The sequence below is a fragment of the Stomoxys calcitrans genome, chromosome 5, assembly GCF_963082655.1.
Source record: "Stomoxys calcitrans chromosome 5, idStoCalc2.1, whole genome shotgun sequence".
NCBI lineage: Eukaryota > Metazoa > Arthropoda > Insecta > Diptera > Muscidae > Stomoxys > Stomoxys calcitrans.
In genome coordinates, this window is record NC_081556.1 from 13,215,200 (window position 1) to 13,241,708 (window position 26,509).

Genomic DNA, 26,509 nt, shown 5'->3' on the forward strand with positions numbered 1-26,509 from the left:
GACTAGGTACTAGAAGCTCCAGTTTCAAACATTGTCATACTAAATTTTGTTTTTGTTGTGGCAACACTTGCCTCTGGTACAAGAAGTGCGAATGTTGTTGGTGCTGTTGCTTTCAAGTTTGTTTCCATCGTTTCGTTCCATTGAGTAGTGGGTGAACCCTGCTGGATAAGTGGTTGTCAGCAATGTCCTTTTTTTTTTTTTGCTCCATTATTGTTGCTGTTAAGTACTTGTGTACTCGTAATGCTGTTGCCTAGTCTCAGTGAATGTTGGGCAAACTTCTCTCATCCCAATGTTGGGCATTGAATTTGAACATTGCTATGCAAATTTGTCGCTGTCGTTCATACGCCACTCACAATCAGACTTAGTCACCGTTCGTTTGTTCGTTTTTTCTTCGCCTCAGGTTTCAATTCATGTCTGTGGAAATTGCTCCAACAACACAGGCATCACTTTGAACTCCTTCGTTATCCTGGTTGGTTTGAGACTGGCTGGGTGTTTATTCCCTTTGGTGGGGAGGCCAACAATTCTCTGCCCTTTTTTCGAAGAGGGAGGTGTTGGGGCAAATGATGTTGATGATGATGATGATGACGTTGTTGTTGATGTTATTCATGGAAACTTATTTTAGGTTCATTTAATTTCAATTTACGTCGCTATGTATTTGGATAAATGGATTTGAGGCAAAAAACAAAATAGAATGAGAATTTCCATTTAAACTCAAGTGGTAGTGAAGTGTTGCTGGCAAAATAAATTTAGAATTTCCCCACTGGAAGCTGGGGCCAACAGTTGAAGTAGGAGGCTAAGGCTACAAATCCCTAGGCGCAGGGGGAGCCAATGTTTAAAGAAAAAAATATATAATTCCCTTTTTTTGATATTTTTTTTTTCAAAAGTTTCTAGTCCATACTTAATCCCTCAGATATAAACATTTCTATGCAAATACTAAAGCTGAGATGGCCTAAAGTACCTTTAGATATAAACAAATAAAAACTACGTCTTGTATTTTGCAGTGCAGAGGCCAAATGTTTTCAAAAACAAGTAAAAGCGTGCTAAGTTCGGCCGGGCCGAATCTTATATACCCTCCACCATGGATCTAATTTGTTGAGTTCTTTTCCCGGCATCTCTTTTTAGGCAAAAAAATGATATAAGAAAAGATTTGCTCTGCTATTAGAGCGATATCAAGATATGGTCCGGTTTGGACCACAATTAAATTTATAGGTTGGAGACCTGTGTAAAAGTCAGCCATTTCGAATAAGAATTGCGCCCTTTGTGGCCTCAAGAAGTAATATAGAGAGATTGATTTATATGGGAACTGTATCGGGCTATAGACCGATTCAGACCATAATAAAAACGTATGTTAATGGTCATGAGAGAATCCGTCGTACAAAATTTCAGGCAAATCGGATAATAATTGCGACCTCTAGAGGCTCAAGAAGTCAAGGTCCCAGATCGGTTTATATGACAGCTATATCAGGTTATGAACCGACTTGTACCTTATTTGACATAGTTGTTGAAAGTAACAATACAAAACGTCTTGCAAAATTTCAGCCAAATCGGATAATAATTGCGCCCTCTAGAAGATCAAGGAGTCAAGTCCCCAGATCTGTTTATATGACAGCTATATCAGGTTACGAACCGATTTGAACCATACTTGGCACATTTGTTGGATATCATAACAAAATACTACGTGCCAAAATTCATTCAAATTGGATAAGAACTGCGCCCTTTAGAGGCTCAAGAAGTCGAGAGCCAAGATCGGTTTATATGGCAGCTATATCAGGTTATGGACCGATTTGAACCATACTTGGCACGGTTATTGGATATCATAACAAAACACGTCGTGCAAAATTTCATTCCAATCGGATAAGAATTGCGCACTCTAGAGGCTCAAGAAGTCAAGACCCTAGATCGGTTTATATGGCAGCTATATCAAAACATGGACCGATATGGCCCATTTACAATACCAACCGACCTACACTAATAAGAAGTATTTGTGCAAAATTTCAAGCGGCTAGCTTTACTCCTTCGGACGGACGGACGGACATGGCTAGATCGACATAAAATTTCACGACGATCAAGAATATATATATTTTATGGGGTCTCAGACGAATATTTCGAGTAGTTACAATCAGAATGACGAAATTAGTATACCCCCCATCCTATGGTGGAGGGTATAGAAAAAATAGTATTTAATTTAGGTCTTATTAGGGAAGGCCGAGAAGCTTGGATAAAAATTTTCAAAATTAATTTTTTTTTAAACTTAGTTAAGTTTGGCTGGGCCGAATACACACAAGACATGTATCATATACCATGGATCACATTTGGCAAGTTCTTTGTGCAAATTTATATTTATAGGCACAAAACCAAATAAGGATAATTGAAAGTCATAACAAGAAATTGGCTAATTATTGCTTCCTGTAGGTGCTGATGTTTTATTGGGTCGCCCAAAAAGTAATTGCGGATTTTTCATATAGTCGGCGTTGACAAATTTTTTCACAACTTGTGACTCTGTAATTGCATTCTTTCTTCTGTCAGTTATCAGCTGTTACTTTTAGCTTGCTTTAGAAAAAAAGTGTAAAAAAAGTATATTTGATTAAAGTTCATTCTAAGTTTTATTAAAAATGCATTTACTTTCTTTTAAAAAATCCGCAATTACTTTTTGGGCAACCCAATAGATCATAGCAAAAGTCCTGGTGCAAAATTTCAGCCAAATTGGTAAAGACCTTTAGAGGCTCAAAAATATAAACCAGAAGATCGCTTTATATGGGAGCTATATCAGGTTATAGACCGAAACATACTTGACGTCAATATGGGAGTTCAGAGGGCAGGTCATCTGGCAAAATTTCAGCCAAATCGGTTAAGAATTGCACCATTTAGAGGCTCAAGAAGTTTGATCGAGAAATCGGTTAATATGGAAGCAATATCAAGTTATGGACCGATTTAAAGCAATCTTGGTATTGCTATTGTAAATCGTAGAAGAAATAGTCGTGATAGATTTCAACCCAATCGTCGGATAAAAACTGCGCCCTCTATAGGCTTAAACAGTAAACCGGGAAATCGGTTTATATGGGAGCGATATCGAGTTATGTACCAAATCGGACCATTCTTGATACAAATGTCTAAAGGTCATAGGGCAGGCCATCATGCAAAAATTCAGCCAAATGGGATCAAAATTGTGGCCTCCAAAGGCGCAAGAAGTAAACTCCGGAAAACGGGTCTATGTGGGAGCTATATCAAGTTTTTAAGCAATCTTATAACAGCTATTGGGAGTCATCGAATAGATCGTCGTGCATGATTTCTGCCTAATTGGGTAAAAATTGAGCGCTCTAGAGGCTCAAAAAGTGAAATCGGAAGATCAGTTTATATGGGAGCTGTATCTAAACATGAACCGATTTGGCCCATTTACAATCCCAACCTATGACCTAAATCGATTAGAAGTTTTTTTTCTTTTTTTTTTTTTTAATTTTCAAGCAGATTTTTCAATAAGAGCGCTACAAAAGATTAGGACAATACCTCTTATGGCAGGTCATGGGAGAAGTCATTGTGCAAACTTTCAGCCATATTGGTAAAGAATTGAGCCCTCTAGAGTCTTAATTGGAATAATCAGAAGATCGGTTTATATGGGAGCTATATAAGGTTATGGACCGATTTCAACCATACTAAGCACGTATATAGGAGGTCAAAGTAGAAGTCATTCAAACAAATCCGATACGAATTGCGTCCTCTAGTGGCTCAAGAAGTGAAATAGGGATATCGGTTTATATGGGAGCCATCTCAGGTGCGGACCATATCACCAACAGCTGCTGCAGGTCATTGAAAAATTATTGTGCTAAATTTTAAGCCAAGTGGCAAGGAATTGCGTCATCTAGCGGGTCAAGAAGTGAAGTCTGAAGATCGGTTCATATGGGAGCTATATAAGGCTATGAACCGATTCAGACCATACCTGACGCAGGGATTAGAGGTCATAGGGCAGGTCATAGTGCAAAATTTCAGCCTAATCGGATACAAATTTAACCCCCTAGAGGCTAAAGAAGTTTAAGGAGATCGGTTTATATGGGAGCTGTATCTAAACATGAACCGATTTGGCCCATTTACAATTCCAACCTATGACCTAAATCGATTAGAAGTTTTTTTTTTAATTTTCAAGCAACTTTCGGGTTTTTCAATAAGAGCGTTACAAAAGATTTTTCTTTAAATAAACAAGTAAAATCGTGCTAAGTTCAGCCGGGACATATCTTCTTAATCCACCACCATGAATTCTACTAAAAATGTATACAAAAAAATTTAGTTGAAGGGGCATAATTTTATTGTACATACCAAACTTCTGTCAAACCAGCAAAAATTAAAGCTTCTAGGAACCGAACAAGGATAATCGAGAGACCGGTTTATATTGGAAGCCATACCAGGTTATAGACCGATTTGGATCGTACTTAGCACAGTTGTTGGAAGTCATAACAGAACACATTGTGCTAAATCGGACAAAAATTGCGGTTTTCAGGGCCTAAAGATGTCAAATCGGGTTATATGGGAGCTATATCGAGTTATAAACCGATTTGGACCGTACTTGACACAGTTGTATGAAGTCATAACAAAAGACTATCTGCAAAATTTCAGCCAAATCAGACACAAATTGCGGTTTGTAAGAGCTTAAGAATTCAAATCGGGAAATCGGTTTATATGGGAGCTATATCGAGTTATAAACCGATTTGGATCGTACTTGACACAGTTGTATGAAGTCATAACAGAACACTACATGTAAAATTTCAGCCAAATTGCGGCTTGCAGAAGTTGAAGAACAACAAGGTAGCAGGAGCCGACGGGTTACCCGCTGAACTATTTAATATCGGAGGCGACACGCTGATAAGGCGTATGCTTTAGCTTATATGCGCAATCTGGCTAGAAGACCCCATACCCGATGATTGGAACCTCAGCATACTATGTCCCTTACACAAGAAAAGAGACAAGACGGAATGTGCCAACTACAGAGTATCTTGTATGTCATCGCATACAAGATACTCTCGATCGTACTGTGTGAAAGATGAAAACCAAAAGTCAATGAGATAATTGGGCCCTTGCAATGCGGTTTAAGACCTAGCAAATCCATCAGAATCTCCAGCAAAGAAGTCTTTTGAAGGCAAACATGGTGGTACACGCAAACCGGGAAGACCAAAAGCCCGATGGAAAGATCAAGTGGTGGGAGAGACACCTTGGTGTCAGAGATTTTAGAATGAGCGCAAAAGATCGAGGCGCTTGGAACGCTATTCTACGTTCGGCTAGTGGAACAAATGTTCTGTCACAGCCAATTAAAGTAAAGTAAGAGGCTCAAGAATTCAAATCGGGAGATCGGTTTATATGGGAGCTATATCAGGTTATAGACGGATTAGGACAGTACTTGGCACCGTTGTTGGAAATCATATCAGAACACTATGTACAAAGGCTTGAGGCTTCCAGGGGCTCAAGAAGTCAATTCGGGAGGTCGGTTTATATGCTATTGGGTTGCCCAAAAAGTAATTGCGGATTTTTCATATAGTCGGCGTTGACAAATTTTTTCACAGCTTGTGACTCTGTGATTGCATTCTTTCTTCTGTCAGTTATCAGCTGTTACTTTTAGCTTGCATTAGAAAAAAAGTGTAAAAAAAGTATATTTGATTAAAGTACATTCTAAGTTTTATTAAAAATGCATTTACTTTCTTTTAAAAAATCCGCAATTGCTTTTTGGGCAACCCAATATATCCAAAACTGAACCGATATGGCCCATTTGCAATCCCCAAGGACCTACATCAATGGTAAGTTTCTGTGTAAAATTTCAAGCGGCTAGCTTTACTGTGTCAAAAGCCTTGGAATGGTTTAGTAGGACCAAACAAGAAACACTATTGTCATCAATTTCCTATCTAATATTCTCTGCGACGTCCAGAAGAAGAAGAAATTTTGTATCAATATTATCCAGTCCAGATGACGATGATTTTATGCCACTAATGGCTTGGAAAACATCACACTGGGTCACTGCCTGGAATCCAACATCTTCATTGGGACCGGGATTCAATTCACTATAAAAATTTTCACGATATGAATCAACACTAGAGACAAGAATATTTAAATTAGTGAGCCTTTGATTAAGATCATCAAGGTCGCAGGGATATGGCAACACATTCCCCGATTTGCTTAACCCGTTTTTCCTAAGGCGGTCTCACATCTCTCTTTTTTTTAAATTTTTTTTTTCAAGTTCCTCGTGCCTCTCACTACTTCTCACCTTAAAACCTAGTATATTCCTTTAAGACGTTCAGTGTTGTAGCGTTCCCATCGCCTATATGCTACGTCTCTTTTCGTCATATGTTCGACGATTTCACTATTCATCCATGGCTTCTGTTTGGGCCTCAGTGTTCTAGTCGTAATGGATATATGGTTGCTGAACAATATCTCAATATTAGATACTGCTTTGTTTCTTTTTTCCTGTGCACGCATATTAGGTTGCGTACTGATCATCAGTTATGCATACTTCTTAGCCCGCCTTCTCAGGCAAGCTTATGCATACGCTTCATCAGTGTATTGCCACAGGTCTGAAATAGTTCAGCCTGCAACCCATTGGGTACAGCTGCTTTGTTGACAGCTATGCTGATCTTATTCTGACTAGACGCTATACCTATACCTCCATATTGAAATAACATAACAAGATTTTTAACCTCCCTCTTTATATGCAAATCCCTCTGTATGAAATATTAATAAGATTTTTTTTATTGTTATCCCACTCTCCAGCAGTAATAAAATAAAGAAATTATGCCATTATAACCATTGCCTTTTCTATATTTTTTAATTAAGTTTTATGCCTTAATGTCCTTACAGGCAACACCATATGGTTGGTATTTGTAAAAATAAAATCAATCACAAATATAAGTCCTGTTTGTTTTTTTTTGTATTTGTTTGCTTCCCTTCTTCATACAAAGAAGCTAAATACGTGCACTCAGGCATTGGCAATTTTTTTCTGTTTCTTCTTTGAGAAATGTTTATGAAAAATATAAAACGTCATTTTCCAGGCTATTTTTATTATCATGCAGCACACACGCACACACACACACACAGTCATGCAAACCCTTGCTTGAGTTCATGCTACCTTCCCACGCTAACCTGGAACAATTGGGGAAAGGGTATGTGTAGTAACGCCCACAAACCCACACACATACACACACACGCACGTAATAAAGACATGGCTTCTTGTGTCAAGAGACCCTGACTCATAAATGTGTGTAAGGTTGTTGCTTGAGATTGTTGTTGCATAGTCACCCACAGGATGACATTTTTCTTATGTGATTTTGCAAAAAAATGTTGTGTTATCGCTTGAAAAGCAACAGGAAGGATAAGAGGGGATGGATCGTAGGATTTATCGGTAATATTCCCAGTATAAAGAAGAATAGGTTTGTAAATAATTTTCAAGAAATCGAGAAAGCACCAAACCCAGCTAAATTTACACAGGGATCCATGTGTCTTGAAACAATAAAATGGCTAATGTTGTTAAGATGTTAAATGATATATTAAAAATTATCCACAAAAATTCCGTTAAGAAATAGAAAAGAGACTTCTATCTATTGTATCTTCTATCCTATCAAGAAATGTTTTTCAGATCAAGCCTTTGCTGCCGATAAAGTATGTCTAACACTCATCCTATGGTGAAGGCTATAAAAAGTTACATATTCAAAAAAGAAGTTCCCATCCTTAAAGGAAATATTCTTGTTTTTAAACAGATTTCTGTAGATTTCTTTTCTTTGGCGAACTAAAGTGAAACTTGAAGACCATAAAAAGTTACATACTCAAAAAAATTTAACATCCTTAAAGTAAATATTCTTGTTTTCACACAGATTTTTGTAGATTTCTTTTTGTTTTTGGTGAACTAAAGTGAAATTTGATGCAGAATATTTCCACCATTTACATCATGCGCCTAAAGTAAAGATTTTAAGGACAGTGTGCAATGAATTTGGAAAAAGTTCGAAATTAACCAAATTTTCGATTATTAAGCTCGTCTCGAAAGAGAGATGAACACATCATTACAAAAATGATTTTCGACCTAACGGGCCAATAAAATTAGAAATTTAGATACTTGTGTTTATATGCCTTCAATGGCCGCGGTATTCAATGGCAATATATTGTTCTAACAAATTCCATTTCTTTGGCGACTCATAGTGGAAATCAATGTAGAATATTTCTTCTTTTGGCGCTAAGCTGCCAAAATATCATATTGTGAGAGATTTTGGCTAAATTTGGAAATTTATTAAAACAACTGGGCACACGGAGCAACAACGAAAGCCGTTGTCTAGCGTTCGGAGCCATCAATACAACTTCCAACAGATGCACAGAATCATGTGCATCATGGAAGTAGTGTAATTGTCACAGACAAAAAATCTGTCATTACACGAAAACACATGCATTGGGAAAATTACAGCTAATAGACAGGGTTGTCGAACGTAGTTAATGTGGTATTTGTATCATAGAGGCGTTTTCGCAATAAATACGATTCAAATACAACATACCAACGTACGGCCCTTGAAGCCAGCACACCTAATATGGTTGAAAAGTCTTCTAACCAAAGACGAAACACGTCCCATAGTGGTTGTTGTGTTGCGATTTCCGGCTTTCCTTTTCCATTTTGCAAAGAAAATCTACGATCATTGAGCTCGTCTCGAAAGAGAAACAAACAAAAAGTGTGGCATTTAATAATCTTCGCCCTAACAGAAGAAAACCTGAACTTCAAAAGATGGCACCAAAAAATTTCACATAAAATGCTAAAATGTGTACTTAAATTTTCTTAAGATGTATAACACCGACAGATTTCTTTCCTTCTCCGACCCATTGTGAAAGTTTGTATATAATATTTCCTTCATTAGCATCATCCCCATGAATTGGAGATTTTGGGGACAATATTCTAAGAATTGGCAAAACGTAAAAAATTTTTAATAATCAAATTGTTGGAGTTAATGAATTGTAATATACTATGTTGACAACTTACTATTCTTCGATGACTCATAGTGAACTTTGATGTATTGGGTTGCCCAAAAAGTAATTGCGGATTTTTTAAAAGAAAGTAAATGCATTTTTAATAAAACTTAGAATGAACTTTAATTAAATATACTTTTTTTACACTTTTTTTCTAAAGCAAGCTAAAAGTAACAGATGATAACTGACAGAAGAAAGAATGCAATTACAGAGTCACAAGCTGTGAAAAAATTTGTGAACGCCGACTATATGAAAAATCCGCTATTACTTTTTGGGCAACCCAATAGAATATTTCCTTCTTTGACTCTATGGCCCTTAAGTGGAATATTGTGGAGGAATTTTATGCAATTTCATACTTCAATTTTTTTAGAATGTATAACACCTACGAATTTCTTTTCTGCGGTGACTCATAGTGGAATTTGATGCAGAACATTTCTTCTTTTAAAACTATGTAGCTAAAATGAAATATTGTGGAAGATTTTGGTTAAATTCAAAAATATGTTAAAATAATTCTTTAAAATTTGAACAAGTAAATTTTAAATGAAATGTCCAAATTTAAAGTTTAGATTTCTTAAAATGTATAACAACTACAGATATAATTTCTTTGGTGACACATAGTGAAATTTGATGTAGAATATATCTTTCATTGACATCGTTCGCCTAAAGCGGAGATTTTGGGGGCACTACACCAAGAATTGCCAAAACGTACAAAATAATCAACAATTGAATTACTTTTTTAGATACCCAATATGGGGGCAATATTTAATAGTAATATAATGTGTGGGCCAAGTTCTTTTCTTTAGTGACTTAAAGCGGAATTCGATGTAGTATGTTTTTCCTTTGACACAAAGGTCCTAAAATGGAATATTGCGAGAGATTTTGGCTACATTCGAAATTTGTTTCGGATAAAACCAAATAATTTCGATCTGAAATGGACAATTTTATACTTCAATTTTCTTGAAATGTATAACACCTACAGATATAATTTCTTTAGAGACACATAGTGAAATATGATGTAGAATACTTCATTCATTGACGTCATTCCCCTAAAGTGGAGATTTTTACCAATTATTGAAATTATTTTTTATATACCCAATATGGTGGTGGTATTTAATCGAAATGCAATATACCGGTAGATTTTGTTACTTTGGTGACTTATAATAAAATATTTCCTTCTTTGACACTAAGCACCTAATTGTGGGATATTTTGTCATAATTTGAAAACTAATTGTCAAAAAAATTTTTCACATTGACTCATAATTTTATTCTGTTATTTTCTTTAAATATATAACACATTCATATTTCTTTCCTTCGGTGACTCATATTGAAATTTGGTGTAGAATATTTCTTCCTTTCACACTTTGTTTCCTAAATAAAAAATTGTGCTACATTTTGGCTAAACGCTTAAAAATGTCAACAAAATATGTACAATTCTATACTTTAACTAACTGAACCGTCCCTCTAGGCCGCACTTTCTTTTATATTATATGGAACAAAATGTTCCTTTAAATGTTTAAATATGATATATGATATATTCTCTGGAAAAAAAGCCAAAATGCTCAAATTTTTTTTGGCAATTATATATGTTGTAGAACATGTGAAATGTATTGGGTGCAGGCTGTAATCATCATGATTTCGCCCTTTGCCGGAGGGCTCATCAGATTGCTATGCTACCAAAAGATTACATGTTATTCACTAATTAGTGAGCAGTGCAATGGTATGCCCTTCGAATGGAACGTTGATTCTTATTAGTCAATCCTTTCTTATGCGCAGAAAGAAAAATAAAAAACCTACAGCCAACATTTCTTCAAAAAGACATCTAACATCAACAACACAACGCCAAAACTAGTTGTCCATTCAATCATTGACTACCATAGAATAACTTTTCATATGAGCATATTGCAACTACATATTTGTCGAAGTGGTGTTCGTGCATTCATTCGTTTTTAGCTTATTTTGTTTGATTGCCATTGATTGCCATAGAATAACTTTTCATATGAGCATATTGCAGCTACATATTTGTCGACGTGCTGTTTGTGCATTCATTTGTTTTGAGCTTTTTTTGTTTGGTCACAAATTTATTTCATTTTGTTGTTGGATTCATTCAGCTTAGACCAATGAAAAGTTTTTATTTTCTTGCTTCTATTGCAAATAGAAAAGCAAAAAAAAACAAAAACCCAGAGGGCTCATCAGATTTCTAAGCAACAAAAAAAATCATAAAAAAAATTTCAATTTTTAACCTTCATGCTGCTTGGATTTTTTTTACAACATACCTTAAAATGTTCCCTATTTCATCATCTTTCTACCCAGAAATGAAGTTTTGAGACAACCATATTTGTATGAGGTACAAATTAAGTAATGAGCACAACCCAACATTCTCAATGTTCTTCCGATTGTAAAACATCTTCGTTTATTTGCCGATTCTTACGAAATTTTGCACGAGGGATTTTCTTAGAACTCCCGACACTTCTGGTAAATTTTAAAGAAATTGGTGCAGATTTCGATAAAGCTCCCATATATACGTTCATCCTATTTGGACTAATATGACAATAATTTGGTCATTTGCTTACCCATGCTCAAGAAATTTTGCACGATTAATTTTCTTATGAGTCCCAACACATCTAGTGAATTTCAAAGAAATCGGTTCAGATTTGGATATAACTCCCATGAATATGAGAGTAATACATATATGGAAGCTATATCTAGGTTAGGTTAGATTAGGTTTAAGTGGCAGTCTGCCATCAGACTCACTGGGACTTTTTCGTCCATTGTGATACCACAGGAATATAAGAAGGAAGATACCTTCTAGTTCCTAGCGTTGGACCACCCAGATCGCTTTAAAAAGCCCAACAAGTTTTCATAATCTCTTCTTCGACGTCCTCACAGCTTTTGCAAAAGTCGTTACTGGCAACTTTCAGTCTGTTATCACGGTTTCCGATTAGACAGTGACCTATCATGAGGGACACAATGACTGAGGCGTCTGTTCTTGCCAGTGATAGCAAAGCGGTAGACCTCTTCAAGTCTTTTTCAAGTAGAAAAGCAAAACAACAAAAACCCTTCAAAGAGTTTCAACTGCAGTTATCGCGATTTCGCCCTTTGCCAGAGGGCTCATCAGATTGCTAAGCAACAAAAAAAACCAAAATTCATTAAAAAATTAAAATTTTTTAACCTTCATGCCCCTTTGATTTTTTTCAAACATACCTTAAAATGTTCCCTATTTCATAACCTTTCTACCCAAAAAGAAAGTTTTGGGACAGCCATATTTGTATAAGGTACAAACAAATTAATTCCACATTGGTCCGGAATTTGACTTTTGTAGAGTTTTTTTCCTACAGTTTCAGTGTTGCCACTGTGTTTTTCATGAGCGTTGTCGCAATGTGTTTACCTCCCTTTACTTTTAAATTGTTCATCACTTGAATGACGCAATGACGCAAACGGCACAATTCAATTTCCCCTTACTGTCATTTCCATATTTTGATGAGCTATACAGCTCTACAGAGACTGTGGCAGCGACAGCCTCCGTTTTTGCACACATAGTGTCAATGTATGTTGGTTGGCTAGGCTATCTGGTCTATTTGTTGGAGCAATAAAATGAGATTAAAACAAAAATAGAATGAACCTTTTTACCATTCCATATTGACCAGAGGAGGATTCATATTTTTTTCTTATGATAAAATTTTCCGACATATATACAAACAAGGACAGTTGCATTAAATAACAAGGTTGTGAAAATTTGGTATTAACTTTCAGAGGACTCATGCTACAAGAGACAGAGGGCTTTAACAAATCCTCTTGAAGTTTGGGCTATTATGTCGTGTGTGTGAATAGTGGTTCTTTAGTTGTTGAGACCTGAAATTATGTCTTTGTGGCCGTAGGTGTATTTTAATGACCGCTTTTGTTGTTTTGTGTGCTCTTGGTGTCTTCTGTCCTTGTGCACTACATCCAAACATTTCTTCTGCTGTCTCTTATCATAGAAACATAAAAACTTGGCAAATATTTGTTAATGACCCTAAGTCAAATATGATGGACATATTAAAATGAGATGATAGTCAATCATCAGTTTGGGGGTAGTGAGGATGGTGATGTTGGATGGGTCAAGTACAAATATTGTCAAAGTTTTAATTGTCCTAAGAAAACGATATGTATTAGCTTAAGACCAAGTTTTTGGCTTTTGAAGGCAGTAGAAGTATTTTTTCGAACATATTCTAGCTCGTGATCATATTCAATGCTTTCTATTCAAAGAATAGCATAGCAAAGAACTTATAAAAGTTTGAGCAAGTGTGTGTTATTATTCAAAACACTTTGATTTGCATGGTGGATCGCGATTTCTGATACGCCATGTATCTTCCCTAACAACTTTGTCAAATTGATTAAGGTGCTCTATATATCCAACGACTATTGAGTACGGTGTAGAGCACGCTTTTGTTTTGAAACAGGGCTCATTAAGCCCTCTAACTCTACTTAGAGCAATAAGAGAGTAGAAAGCTTGACTTCCACTATTCCAATACAAGACTTATCACCATGTTCCACTATCTCCTTGTCTCATTACTATTACATTCGATATTGTTAACCCTGAGGAAAATATAAAATTCAAATTTGTATGACAAAAAACGCTGGTCCAGTGTTAGCATAGAATAATTGGTAGTTGATGTCCGGAAACATTGTTCCCCGTCGTCTATGGCTCCTGAATTAAGGCAATATGAATCTTGCGCTTGCTGATTTTCTCCATCAGACTCTGTGTAGCCGTTTCGCTACGGTGGAAGTTTATTAGGATGACCGAAATCATTGGTCTTTCAGTACATGGTCTTGGGATTGGGTGATAGTCTCATCATCGGCCCCCTGTTCGTTAGGTTATATTGAGTCTTCCGTCCCTGCACTGCCTGCTGTTTCAATATTAGGATCTTTGCTTTCCTAGTCTTCCCAATATTGAGAAATATGGTAATGGTCTCGTTGTCGGCCCCCTGTTCGTTAGGCGGTATTGAGTCTCCTGCCACTGCACTGCCTGATGTTCCTATATTGGGATTTTTGTCTATCCTAGTCTTCCAAATCTTGACTAAATGGCCTTCTTGGAAGTAAGTGATGGTCTCATCGTTGGCTCCCTGTTGGCTAGGATGCATTGAGTTTTCTGTCATTGTACCGCCTGATGTTCCAATATAAGGGTCTTTGCTTATATTTATAAGAATCTTTGCTTATAAAGGGTGATTTTTTTGAGGTTAGGATTTCCATGCATTAGTATTTGACAGATCACGTGGGATTTCAGACATGGTGTCAAAGAGAAAGATGCTCAGTATGCTTTGACATTTCATCATGAATAGACTTACTAACGAGCAACGCTTGCAAATCATTGAATTTTATTACCAAAATCAGTGTTCGGTTCGAAATGTGTTCATTCACCGTAACGTTGCGTCCAACAGCATCTTTGAAAAAATACGGTCCAATGATTCCACCAGCGTACAAACCACACCAAATAGTGCATTTTTCGGGATGCATGGGCAGTTCTTGAACGGCTTCTGGTTGCTCTTCACTCCAAATGCGGCAATTTTGCTTATTTACGTAGCCATTCAACCAGAAATGAGCCTCATCGCTGAACAAAATTTGTCAAAATTTGAACACATTTCGAACCGAACACTGATTTTGGTAATAAAATTCAATGATTTGCAAGCGTTGCTCGTTAGTAAGTCTATTCATGATGAAATGTCAAAGCATACTGAGCATCTTTCTCTTTGACACCATGTCTGAAATCCCACGTGATCTGTCAAATACTAATGCATGAAAATCCTAACCTCAAAAAAATCACCCTTTATTAGGATCTTTGTCTGTCCTAGTCTTCGGAATTTTGAGAAAGTCGGTTCCATCGTTGGGCCCCTATTCTTTAGGTCGCTTTGAATTTCCTGTGACTGCACTGCCTGATGTTCCAATATTAGGATCTGTGCTTATCCTAGTCTTCCCAATATTGAGAAATTCGGTAATGGCCTCGTCGTCGGCCCCCTGCTCGTTAGACGGTATTGAGTCTCATGCCACTGCACTGCCTTATGTCTCACTGCCTCTTTTAGATTTCTCAATCTTTAAAAAGACAGCCTTATTTCCGTAGAAAGCCATGCATTTAGTCTTAGCCAAACTTTTAACGCAAATTTGATCAATCTCCACCACAAGGAGAGTCTGCTTTTCCTCCCTGTGGAAGACTGTCTATTTCTCCCCGATCAAATCTTGGATTTGCTTGTTAAAGACTTCCAGCATGCGTTTCGCCGCGAATTTGCCGCCCTCACCTTTGATGGAGACCGTCGCCTTTGTAAGCTGGGGGATCTCCATCTTTCGCACCAGGTCGAACTTTGCGACCTTCTAGGAAGTGTGGATACTTTCAACGATCTTTTTGATGGTATCAATACATTCTGCTGACGCAAAGTTCAGCGTCAAGATGTCCCCTCTATACTCGCAGCTCATCATTTGTATGGGTGCACCCTCTTTAGAGTTCCACAGATGTTTGGAAATCCGCTTGTTAACCAGATCCTCCACTTGGAACCAATGATCTGGTGGAATCCTACCGGATGCATGTATGATATCGACGAATACGTCAGTTCATCTCTGTTGTGTTTCCTTCTCACTCTGGCATTAGAAGGCGACTACTGCTGGCACGGGATAACTGAGCACCACACAGTCTGGAACTTTAAGCTCCGATCTGTGTGGTGTTCCTTGTTATCACAACAAGCTTAGCTGCGGGCTAACGGGTGCGCCAAAAGGTTGCGGATAGTTGAATGCTCCGGAATACGAAGTAGCTTTAATTAGAGTCGCGAACAATCAGGAGTAGCGAGCGGAGAGTCTCAGTGAGAGGCCGGGCGGTACAAAATGACATACCAATGGCCATCATGTTCCCGCAGAAGAGGCTAGCTATACCACGATCGTCATCACCCCATCCCCTATACTTCAAAACCAAAATGGACACATTAGCCAATCCGTATAGACTAAAAAACAGCAGAACCGATTTTCTCGAAATTTTCGCATATAGTGTAGGTTAGTCTGCAAGGAAACATAGGTTATATCATTTTTCGGTATCAGAAGGGGGACGGACCCTCCCCCTTATGCCACACAACCCAAAATGAAAATTGGACCGATCGGGACAATATAGGTATCAAATGAAAGGTATTGGAGACCAGAAAACGAATTTGGTATTAAAATTTGGGTCCAAATACCCAGTGGAGGGGGAGGGGGGGGGGGGGGGTGTCCACTCCTCTAAACAGATATATTCGAAGTTCATGTTAATATGGCACTCAAATGAAAAGTACAAATTTGGCATAAACATTAGGTCCATGTAATGGTAGGTTACCCAACTCCAAATACCCCCAAATGGGCATATTAGCCGACCATGACTATATGGGACTCAAATGAAAGGTAATAGGGAGAAGATTACAAATATGACATTAAAGTTTGCGTTCAAGTCTAGGGGGCGCTTTTCCTTCCAAAAATAGGTCCAATAGGTTGATATGGGACTCAAATGAAACGTATTTGAGAGTAAAAAACTAATTTGATATTAAATTTTGGAGCTAAGTGTTTTGGGGTACCCGCTAAAGCACCCCTTAAACTGAATTTTATTTCCATTGGGAATAAAGAATGCATTTGATATATATTTTCAGTGCAAAGTGTCGGTTGCCGCCCCAGCCCCAAAACACCCTTTAAACGGTTCATATTTACCGGCCATGGCAATATGGGGCTCAAATTAAAGAGATTTGAAAGTGCAGCACGAATTTGATATCTATTGGGTTGCCCAAAAAGTAATTGCGGTTTTTTAAAAGAAAGTAAATGCATTTTTAATAAAACTTAGAATGAACTTTAATCAAATATACTTTTTTTACACTTTTTTTCTAAAGCAAGCCAAAAGTAACAGCTGATAACTGACAGAAGAAAGAATGCAATTACAGAGTCACAAGCTGTGAAAAAATTTGTCAACGCCGACGATATGAAAAATCCGCAATTACTTTTTGGGCAACCCAATATATTTCAGTCGAAATGTCTGAGGTGCCATCTCTCCCCTTTCCGATTCAAGTTTAAACTCAATAATAAGGGACCTTTTTTTATAGCCGAGTCCGAACGGCATCCCGCAGTGCGACACCTCTTTGGGGACAATTTTTTAAATGACCATTTATGACATTAACAGGGGATGGACACCGCTTCGTCCGATGTTCTCGCGAGGATTCGAACGCGTTCAGCGTCATAGGTTACAATGACACGAATTCGATATCCACCCTAAAAAGATATTAGAGACTTAAGGAAGGCGCAGCGGAGCGGGCCCGGTTCTGCTAGTTTATTATAAGAAATATTGAGTGTTGCGTTTATTGATAGTTTGCCAGCTTTAGAGCATACTCCCGAGTCTCATTCGTCGTGCCCCGGATTGCTTCTCGGCCTTCTTGTGAGCTTGCTAAAGCCCTCGCTGAGTCTTGTCGACAACCCCCTGTCCTAATCTCTTGATTTGGCGGCGATGACTGTTTCATTGACACTATCGCTGTCTGAATCTGAATCGAAGCTCGACCTTTATTGAAAGGCTGGGGACAAACTGCGCATCTCTCTGGTTAATCTGTTCCTTCCTCATTCGTTAGTCTGACATGGCTATATCGGTTAAAGTATTGGGTTGCCCAAAAAGTAATTGCGGATTTTTCATATAGTCGGCGTTGACAAATTTTTTCACAGCTTGTGACTCTGTAATTGCATTCTTTCTTCTGTCAGTTATCAGCTGTTAATTTTAGCTTGCTTTAGAAAAAAGTGTAAAAAAAGTATATTTGATTAAAGTTCATTCTAAGTTTTATTAAAAATGCATTTACTTTCCTTTAAAAAATCCGCAATTACTTTTTGGCCAACCCAATATTATGACGATCAACTATATATGGAATTTATGAGATCTTAGACCAATATTTCAAGGTATTACAAGCGGAATGACGATGTTGATGAACCCCCATACTATGGTGAAGAGTATAAAAACGCACTCACTTTTGGCCTCTTTACCATCGAATTCCCCAAATCAACCCGGCTAGTGCCACCTTTAAGCACTTTATAAAATTTCAAACTGCAACAAGTCCTTTCTCATTATTTATACGTAGGTGTATTAATTTTATAGCGGCTTCAAAAGTTGTACACATACCCTAGCATCAGAAAGTTTGTTGGCTCATTGTCTATGCTGCAACCCACTCAATTCTTTGGTCAGTCCACACTTTGTGTGCAATTTTCCTTTTAAGTCGATTACGTTCATTTTATCCATTCATGTCATTGCATTTCATTCATTCCTACACATATGCAAACTGACCTCTTTCCCGGAGTCTTTGTCAACAAACAAAAACCCTCCTCCTTTATTAAACCTCCCAACTACCTGCTGCCAGTCGCAGTTAGTATTCGCAGTCAAGTTCATATGGCATTTGTCTTTATAACATGCGTTCAGTTTAGTTTTCATGGACTACAATAAACCAAGTTTATATTAGACAAAATATTGTTGTTAATAACATCAACATCAACATCAATGTCAACGTCGAATGACAAAGAATTGCCCTTTTCCCCACTTTCTCTGCATTTAACCATTTCACAATCATGATTTAGATTCACCCAAAGAAGAGCAATGTCAAGCGTATGTTGGTTACGCACTGCTTAAATGACATGCCATAAGGAAGGCCTTTTATGGCCATTTCCATGAGTTGTGTTTGTTTGTTGGTTGGCAAAGTTATATCGCAGTCTACTTTAAATGCAGTATCGAGGATATAGGGGTTTTGTGATGCATGGTGCCTATGAAGGTGTTTGCCAGGGTTCTCTATTTATGACGGCTAAAGTTATTACCTTGTGTAGCGAAATTAAGTTGTTCATGGAAAACTTTTTCTTCTTAGATTTTATGTACATGTATATTTTAATTATGTGTTTTTTTTCTGCGCAAAGATTTTTTTTACTATTATTTAAGTAGCATCTAGTGCCGATGAATTGCTGACTGTATAAAGCAATTAACACAAAATATAGATGTTTACAGTCTCGCCAAAGTTTGGCTCAGTCTAAGAGAAATCGGCATGATGAAGTAGGTCGAATACGGCTAAAGTATCATTCTTCGTACCATAGATGAGCAGGGAAGATTGCGCAAGGTCACAGGTTACCTGTCACTATTTAAGATTCGCTTTCCCGGCTAAAAGGATTTGTATTCCATGCGTCTAAAATAATTCAGCACTTGTGCGTACCTTTATAAATGTATCGGCCCTGCATGACCTCTTATTTGCTCTTTTCATTTTTAATGCATCTGTGGACAGAGGTCTTGCAAAAAATTTCGTTTTTCGTTGTTTTTTAACCTTTAGTCGCGATTTCCTTTAGTCGCGATTTCCTTCGTGAGCTTCTCGTGAGTGTGTCATGAGTCGTTATTAGTGTCGTGAGCATGATGTCACGCACTCAGCATACGCATGAAGAATTTTAATTCAATCACGTTCACATGATTGGATTTGAAACTCACTCACGTATCACATGACTCCGACACGACAACTCACGACTAACGTGCACAGCTTTAGACACCACACCAAAAAACATTGCTCCTAAAAAAAATCAGACTTGATATAGAGGAACTGTAAGAGCGATTATTAACCAATCGTTCCAAAAATTGACACAACTATTGGGTTGCCCAAAAAGTAATTGCGGATTTTTCATATAGTCGGCGTTGACAAATTTTTTTACAGCTTGTGACTCTGTAATTGCATTCTTTCTTCTGTCAGTTATCAGCTGTTAATTTTAGCTTGCTTTAGAAAAAAAGTATAAAAAAAGTATATTTGATTAAAGTTCATTCTAAGTTTTATTAAAAATGCATTTACTTTAAAAATCCGCAATTACTTTTTGGGCAACCCAATATGTCTACAAAATTTAGTCGATATCGGTTCGTACGACCAATATTGACTCCAATCGCCATATTATGTACATTATTCACCAGATCTTTTTGAAGTTTTGCACGGACATCTATCCACTATGGAGTCTGGCAACAAAATGTCGGCTCTTCTTGATTTTAGGCCAATGGTTTTTTTAGTTAAGAATTCTTTTCCCGCCAAATCCTGCTATTCTAATCTGGAAATCCCGTTGTAATACCAAAATAGGGTGGTCACGTACACATTTATGGCGCTACTGAATCTAGTAGAAAGTATGACCAGCGCGTAGTCTGTGGTAAGGTGAGAATCTATACGCGGTTGTCCCATTGACGTAACTCTCTGGCAAATCGTCGGTCAGCACTATGAAAGGCATCATTACCGCGCAATGTGCGATAGACGTTATGGCGACCATCTGGGAATGTCGCATAGACCCTGCGGCATAGTGGTTACTGTAAAAGCAGTCTAGATGAGTAGGAGAATGAGACGTTCGATCAATTGTCTTGTTCATGTCCGCGCCCCAGGTTTAACATCTCGTGGTGCCGAACAAGGTCTCCCTTCGAAAGTAGTATGCATCTAGGTGGGTTTGAACCAGAGTTACATAAGCATTTGCGCGCATTTTCGTAAGCAAATTGATTTTAAATATTAGAAGTTACATAAAACCCACTTAAAAACAATAAGAAAATAAGAATAGCATATTGCCGAGTTAGATATACTTTTTAAATTTAAGATTCCACATGGCCTATAATGTGATAGTAAATGTAATTTCTTTTCTTTTATCTTTCAGGTAACGGTCTCCTAGAAATTCAGAATTTGTAAGTATATTTATTAAAACGGAGGGTTTAGTCTATTTGTTCTCCAACATAGGATGGGGTTGTGCTAACATCGTCATAACGTTTGTAACATATTGAAAACATGGAATTAATCATGGGTTCTGAGGGAGTTGATAATCGCAATATTATTTTCTTCGCCCTGAGTATCTCCTTGACAAAACTTGCTATGGATCTTCATCTATCCTGCTCGTTGCTCATCTATATTTTTTATGTTGTCTGCTCTTATTTCTTCCACATAATTCTCTATTTGTGACCATCTGTTGCACCAGCATCGAGGATGTCGTCTGTATCTTCTACCACCTCTTCTTCTTCGTCGATGTATAACGTTGAGCTTCATTTTTCCATTCTGTATAGGAGCTTGCAAAATTATCCGTGTCCGCGTTCAGCCTGCTTCACATAGAAGCTTACATCATCTTTGTTTTTACTGATCCATTGACATTTATAGTAGCTTAGCCTAAAGGTCCATCTGATTTACTTGTCATCGTTTCATTTGTAGTGTCAAATGCTTACCATGTTCTGTCGACTATCCTCCATAGTGGATTCTGTTTGGAAGTTCAGTTAAGTGCTTTGTACAGCAAGCGTAGGCTTCGTTGGTTCTATTTGGCTTAAAATTCGATTTTTGACTAGGGACGCCAAATTACTTTGGATTGAGAACATATAACGAATGCATCAAAATTCATTTCAGTTAGAAATTCGAAAAAAAAATTATAAAAAATTTGGAAAATTTAATATGGGGGACCCTATGATAAAAGTAGAAAATCGTCCGCTTGCTAATTATTAGAGAAAAAAGACTTTATTATGTTTGAGTATTAAAACGAGTGACACCACTATGAAAAGAGATTTTCTTCACAAATCTATTGGTACAATCTAGTTTGCGAAATTCGAAAAAATGTAGAAGTTACAGCATCTCGAGTTTCATTTGGGTTAGGAAAAGCAAAATTTGAAATGTTGATAGGATTTTTAGTAATTTGAGAAAATTTGCTCGATTTTCGACTTTTGACTAGGGAGACCAAAATATTTTGGATTAAAAACGCTTAGCGAATGCATAAAAATCCATTTCAGTTAGAAATTCGACAAAAAATGTCGATATAAAATTTTTGAAAATTTGTAAGGGGGGTACCCTATGATAAAAGTTGAAAATCGTCCGCTGGTTAATTATTAGAGATAAAATGCTTAAATATGTTTGAGTTCCACTATGAAAAAAGACATACCACTATGAATAGAGATTTTCTTTACAAATCTATTGGTGTAATCTAATTTGCGAAATTTTAGAAGTTACAGCAACTCGAAGTATATTTGGGTTAGGAAAAGCAAAATTTGAAATGTTGATAGCATTTTTAGTAATTTGAGCAAATTTGCACGATTTTCGACTTTTGCCTGGGGAGAACAAATTCTTTGGGATGAAGAACTGATAGCGAATGCGTAAAAATCCATTTCAGGTAGAAATTCGACAAAAAAATGTCTTTTCGATGTAGGTCGTAGGCGATAGCCATGTAGGTTTAGATTTCGATATAGCCCCCATATAAAGCGATCACCAGTTTTGACTTCTTGAGCCCCCAAAGACCTACGTTTTCATCTGATTTGGCTGGAATTGGGCAGAACAACTTGGGTTCCGACTTCCAACATCAGTGATCCGAATCGGTCTATAAAATGATATAGCGCCCATACAAACCGATTCCCGGATTTGACTTCTTGAGCCGCTGGAAGCTTTAGTTTTTCTCCGATTTAGCTGCAATTTTGCACAAGGACTTTCATTCTGGACTCCAACATCATTGCATGATACGAAACGGTTTATAAACTGATATAGCCCCCATACAAACTGATTCCCGGATTTGACTTCTTGAGCCCCTAGAAGTTTTAGTTTTTCTCTGATTTAGCGGAAATTTGGCACAAGGACTTATGTTCTGACTTCCCACATCACTGCCCAGCCTGATCCGAATCGGTCTAAAAAATGATATAGCCCTCTTGAAAACTGATCCTCGGATTTGACTTCTTGAGCCTTTAGCAGTCTTAGTTTTTCTCCGATTTAGCGGAAATTTGGCACAAGGACTTTTGTTCTGACTTCCCACATCATTGCCGAGCATGATCCGAATCGGTCTATAAAATGATATTGCCCTCTTAAAAACCGATCCCCGGATTTGACTTCTTGAGCCCCTAGCAGTCTTAGTTTTTCTCCGTTGTAGCTGAACCTTCGCACAAGAACTTCTGTTATGACTTCCAACATCATTGACAAGTATGATCCAAATAGGTCTATAAACTGATATAGCTCCCATACAAACCGATTTCCGGATTTCATTTCTTGAGTCCCTAAAATTCTCAGTTTTCATCCGATATGGCTTAAATTTGAAACGAAGACTTCTGCTACAGCTTTCAGCGTCCGTGTCAAGTATGATCCGAATAGACCCCATTCAAACCGATCTCCGGATTTGACTTCATGAGTCCCTAAAATCCTCAGTTTTCATCCGGTATTGATTTGATTGTTTTTTAAAAATAGTTCAAAAACGTAGTGAGTTAAAAAGGCAAATTTTTAGCGGAATCCACGGTGGTGGGTACCCATTAGCACGTTTTTACTTGTTTTTGTATAACTTCTCATAGTCATGAAAAGTACGGTTCATCTGCACATGTAAATGTATCTCCTATATATATGAAGAAATCATTCCCAGAACTTGTCATATGAGATCCCTGGTGGAGGGTATACAAGATTTAACCACGCCGAACTTAAAGTGCTTTTATTTATTCTTTGCTACTTCTGCTCATGGCGTAACCGAGTGTCATGTTTGCCTCCTTACACTGTGTAAGTTCTGCTTCTGTTGCGGTTTTGTGTTAGCTCTGGTCTCTTTCGGATACAAAAACGTCGGTGTTCATCGATTTAGTCATTCAACCAATGCACTGCGACTTCATTCGAACTCGCTACCTTAGTAGCCTTCTAACATCCTTTGGCGATTATGGATATAATGTTTATGCCGAGTCCGAACGGTGTGCCGCTGAACGACTCCAATTTCCAGAGAAGTTTTACTGCATACCTCCCCTTGCATTAATCGCTGAACCACCGATTTCAACCCAGGCCTTCGCCGTCACAGGCAAACTTACTTCTATCTGCACCACGGTGGACTTCTCTCTACCTGTAGTATCTTAAAATTTCTAATTTATTTGCGTAATTGGAAATATTTCCCATTATTGTGTTCTTGTTCTTCTACATTGGGATGAGAGTTATAAAACAGATTTGTTTTTACCCAGACTGATGGCTGCTTGTCTGACTTAATTACTAACCAAATCAATTTCATGTTACACTCACCTCCAATACCACCTTTGCAAGGCAGGATACTATTTTAAAAATTTCGTATAGATATTTATAAGGACTTTTTGCTATGCGTTGGCTTTGTTATTATGACAAAGGACATGGAAATGATGAAAGAAAAAAGAAATAATAACAACAATAACAAGACTTTTAGAACAAAGAGAACTTTTGGGGGAGAATCATAAAAGAGAGTAAAGACTTATGGCTAGATATGGCAACAATAGTTCGTGGTTAAAGACAAAGAAAGCAACTTAGGGCAACAAAAAAGTGTTAATAAAAATAAAAGAATTAGAAAAGGCTTTATGTTCATCATATGCATAAAAGTAGTTTCTATAGATTTTTTTTATCTGCTTTCGATATTTCTTTTGATTTTTTTTTATTGCTAAGACTTTGACAGTTATGCGTGTTGCTTTTAGCGCCTGCGCCTTACAGGGGTGTTTACTGTTATTGCACTCTCAGCTGACTGGCTGTGACTCTCGTTTTGGTATGTTGGGATGTGTGTGTGTGAGCACACATACGATTTGTCTCTATAACCCCCACAAAAGCTGACAGCAGCTATTTTGTTGCCCTCTTGTGAGGTGGCATAAGTCAGTCGACTAGTCGTAGGTTTCAAAACGAATTCTACCCTTATTGGGTATACAACACGGCCGTGACGATACGATTAAACGAACCAAAAAACAAGAAAAAAGTTGAGAAGCAAGCAAAAAAAGAGCTAAAATCCTACTAATCAAAGTAGAGTGAATCATAAAACGGCAACGGGTTGAAGATTTTTTCATAATACCTTTAAAAAAAATTTTTTTTCATACCCCAAAAAGAGAAAATCTGGAGATTTATTTGAAATAAATCCATAAAATATGGTGTAAAACTAATTTTTTTAAAAAGGCAAAAGTGAAATACAGATACATAAAGCGAGGAAAGTGAAAAAGTCCCTCAACTGGCAACGAGCAAAAAGGAAAAAAATTTTCGTTTTTCTGTATAATACTTGAAGAAGGAAAGGAAAAATTGTGCGTGTGTGTGCAAGTGCTAGTGAATTTATATGGAAAAGTTTTCTTAAAATTACAAAGTAAAAAAAAGGAATTTTCTAAGGCTTTTGTTTTATTCTGGCCTTTGTGTTTTTTTCTCTCCTGGCTTTTGGTCTTCTAATGTGCGCATTTGGATATTTTTTAATATTTTCCTTGATTTTAACAACAATTTTAATTTTGTTACTGATCTGTGCCACCACACAACAGAAATCGTTGCTGCAATTGATTGATTTCCAAGTCCAAAATTTTTTCAATACAACAATTAATGCTGTTTCCACCACCACCTCAACAACCACCACCACAACGACAGCCTCGAATGTTGTTTTAAAATCGCAACATTTTATTAAAGACAAACAGCCAATATTTTTACAATTTCCCCAATAAGCAACCAAAAACAAATACCAAACTACATACTTAAAAAAAATAAGAATTGGTAAAAGCAAGAGAAACTAAATTGCTAATTTAAAAAAAAAAAAACAACACTTCAAAAATCATAACAAAATTCATCAAAATTTTTATTGGTTAATTTTCTTTTTTTTTTGCATTTTTGCTATTTTTCTTTCTATTTCTAGTATAGATTATTATACATTTTCTTTTCCATTTCATGGGTATCTGTGGAAAATTGTAGGAGTGTTGATTGTCCCCTCTCTATAAAGTTAGGAGATTTGTAGGGTATTTTTAAAATGCTCTTATTCTAAACTTGCCGTGGCTAATGATATGCCTTCACCCCAAGCAGAGTAAGAGAATACTTGTTAGTAATACTCTTTAATTAAATGTTGTTATATTAAATCACAATAACCAACCACTGGCTCACTTACTCCCACATTGGGTTTGTTGAGGCCAAAGTAAGGCTCTCTTACTCTAGTTGTCTTTATACTTACAAAACAAAGACTTAAATTGCTCTCTCTCTCTCTCTCTATCGCTCACCCTGGTGCTCTCTCACTTAATAGTCATCTCTGTGTGTAGTAAGTCTGTAGTATAGAGATAACATGAAAATTTATTAATAAAGGTCAAGATAATATGTATAGGCAAAAAAAAAAACAAAAACAACAACATCAAAAAACACTAACACAGGGATAAAGGGATGTTGTTGGTGGCTTAACTTGTAGTATGATATTTGGTTGTCTCCTTGTGCCATCCATCCATAACAATCACAACAAAAACAATATTAAAGTATATGACTATCAGCTTTAGCATAAGAGACAGACAGACAGACAAACAAACAGACTCTCATCATCTTTGTTTTTGCTTTCTTTCTTTGCTTGCCATTTAATGTCTTTATGACTAATAAACGGGGAGAAAATCATATGTTATTGTTATTGTCCCCTCATTCTGACAGGAGGAGAGATGAATGACTTGAGGCTTATTTTTATTATCTGAAAGGGTATTATAAGTAACAATTTTGGGACTTGTCGTAGATTGAAGACAGTTATTTATTGTTACAAGTTTATATGTCGCCTCAAGAACAAAAATAACAAGAAGCTTTAATTAGAAAGGCTAACATCTTATAAACTATGAATAATA

At 37.0% G+C, this 26,509-nt stretch overlaps 1 protein-coding gene across 3 annotated transcripts in view; it reads left to right on the forward strand.

The window, feature by feature from the left end:
- Positions 1-26,509, forward strand: part of LOC106088678 (kinesin-like protein unc-104) — a 149,887-nt gene that overhangs the window by 40,979 nt on the left and 82,399 nt on the right. Inside the window, exon 1 of one of the 3 annotated variants that reach the window (XM_059370508.1) lies at positions 24,577-25,026. The exons of 1 other annotated variant lie outside the window; for it this stretch is intronic. The gene's annotated coding sequence lies outside the window, so the exon portion shown is untranslated. Of the gene's footprint in view, positions 1-24,576; positions 25,027-26,509 lie in introns of those variants that run through there. One more of the 3 variants, XM_059370509.1, reaches the window with a different exon arrangement.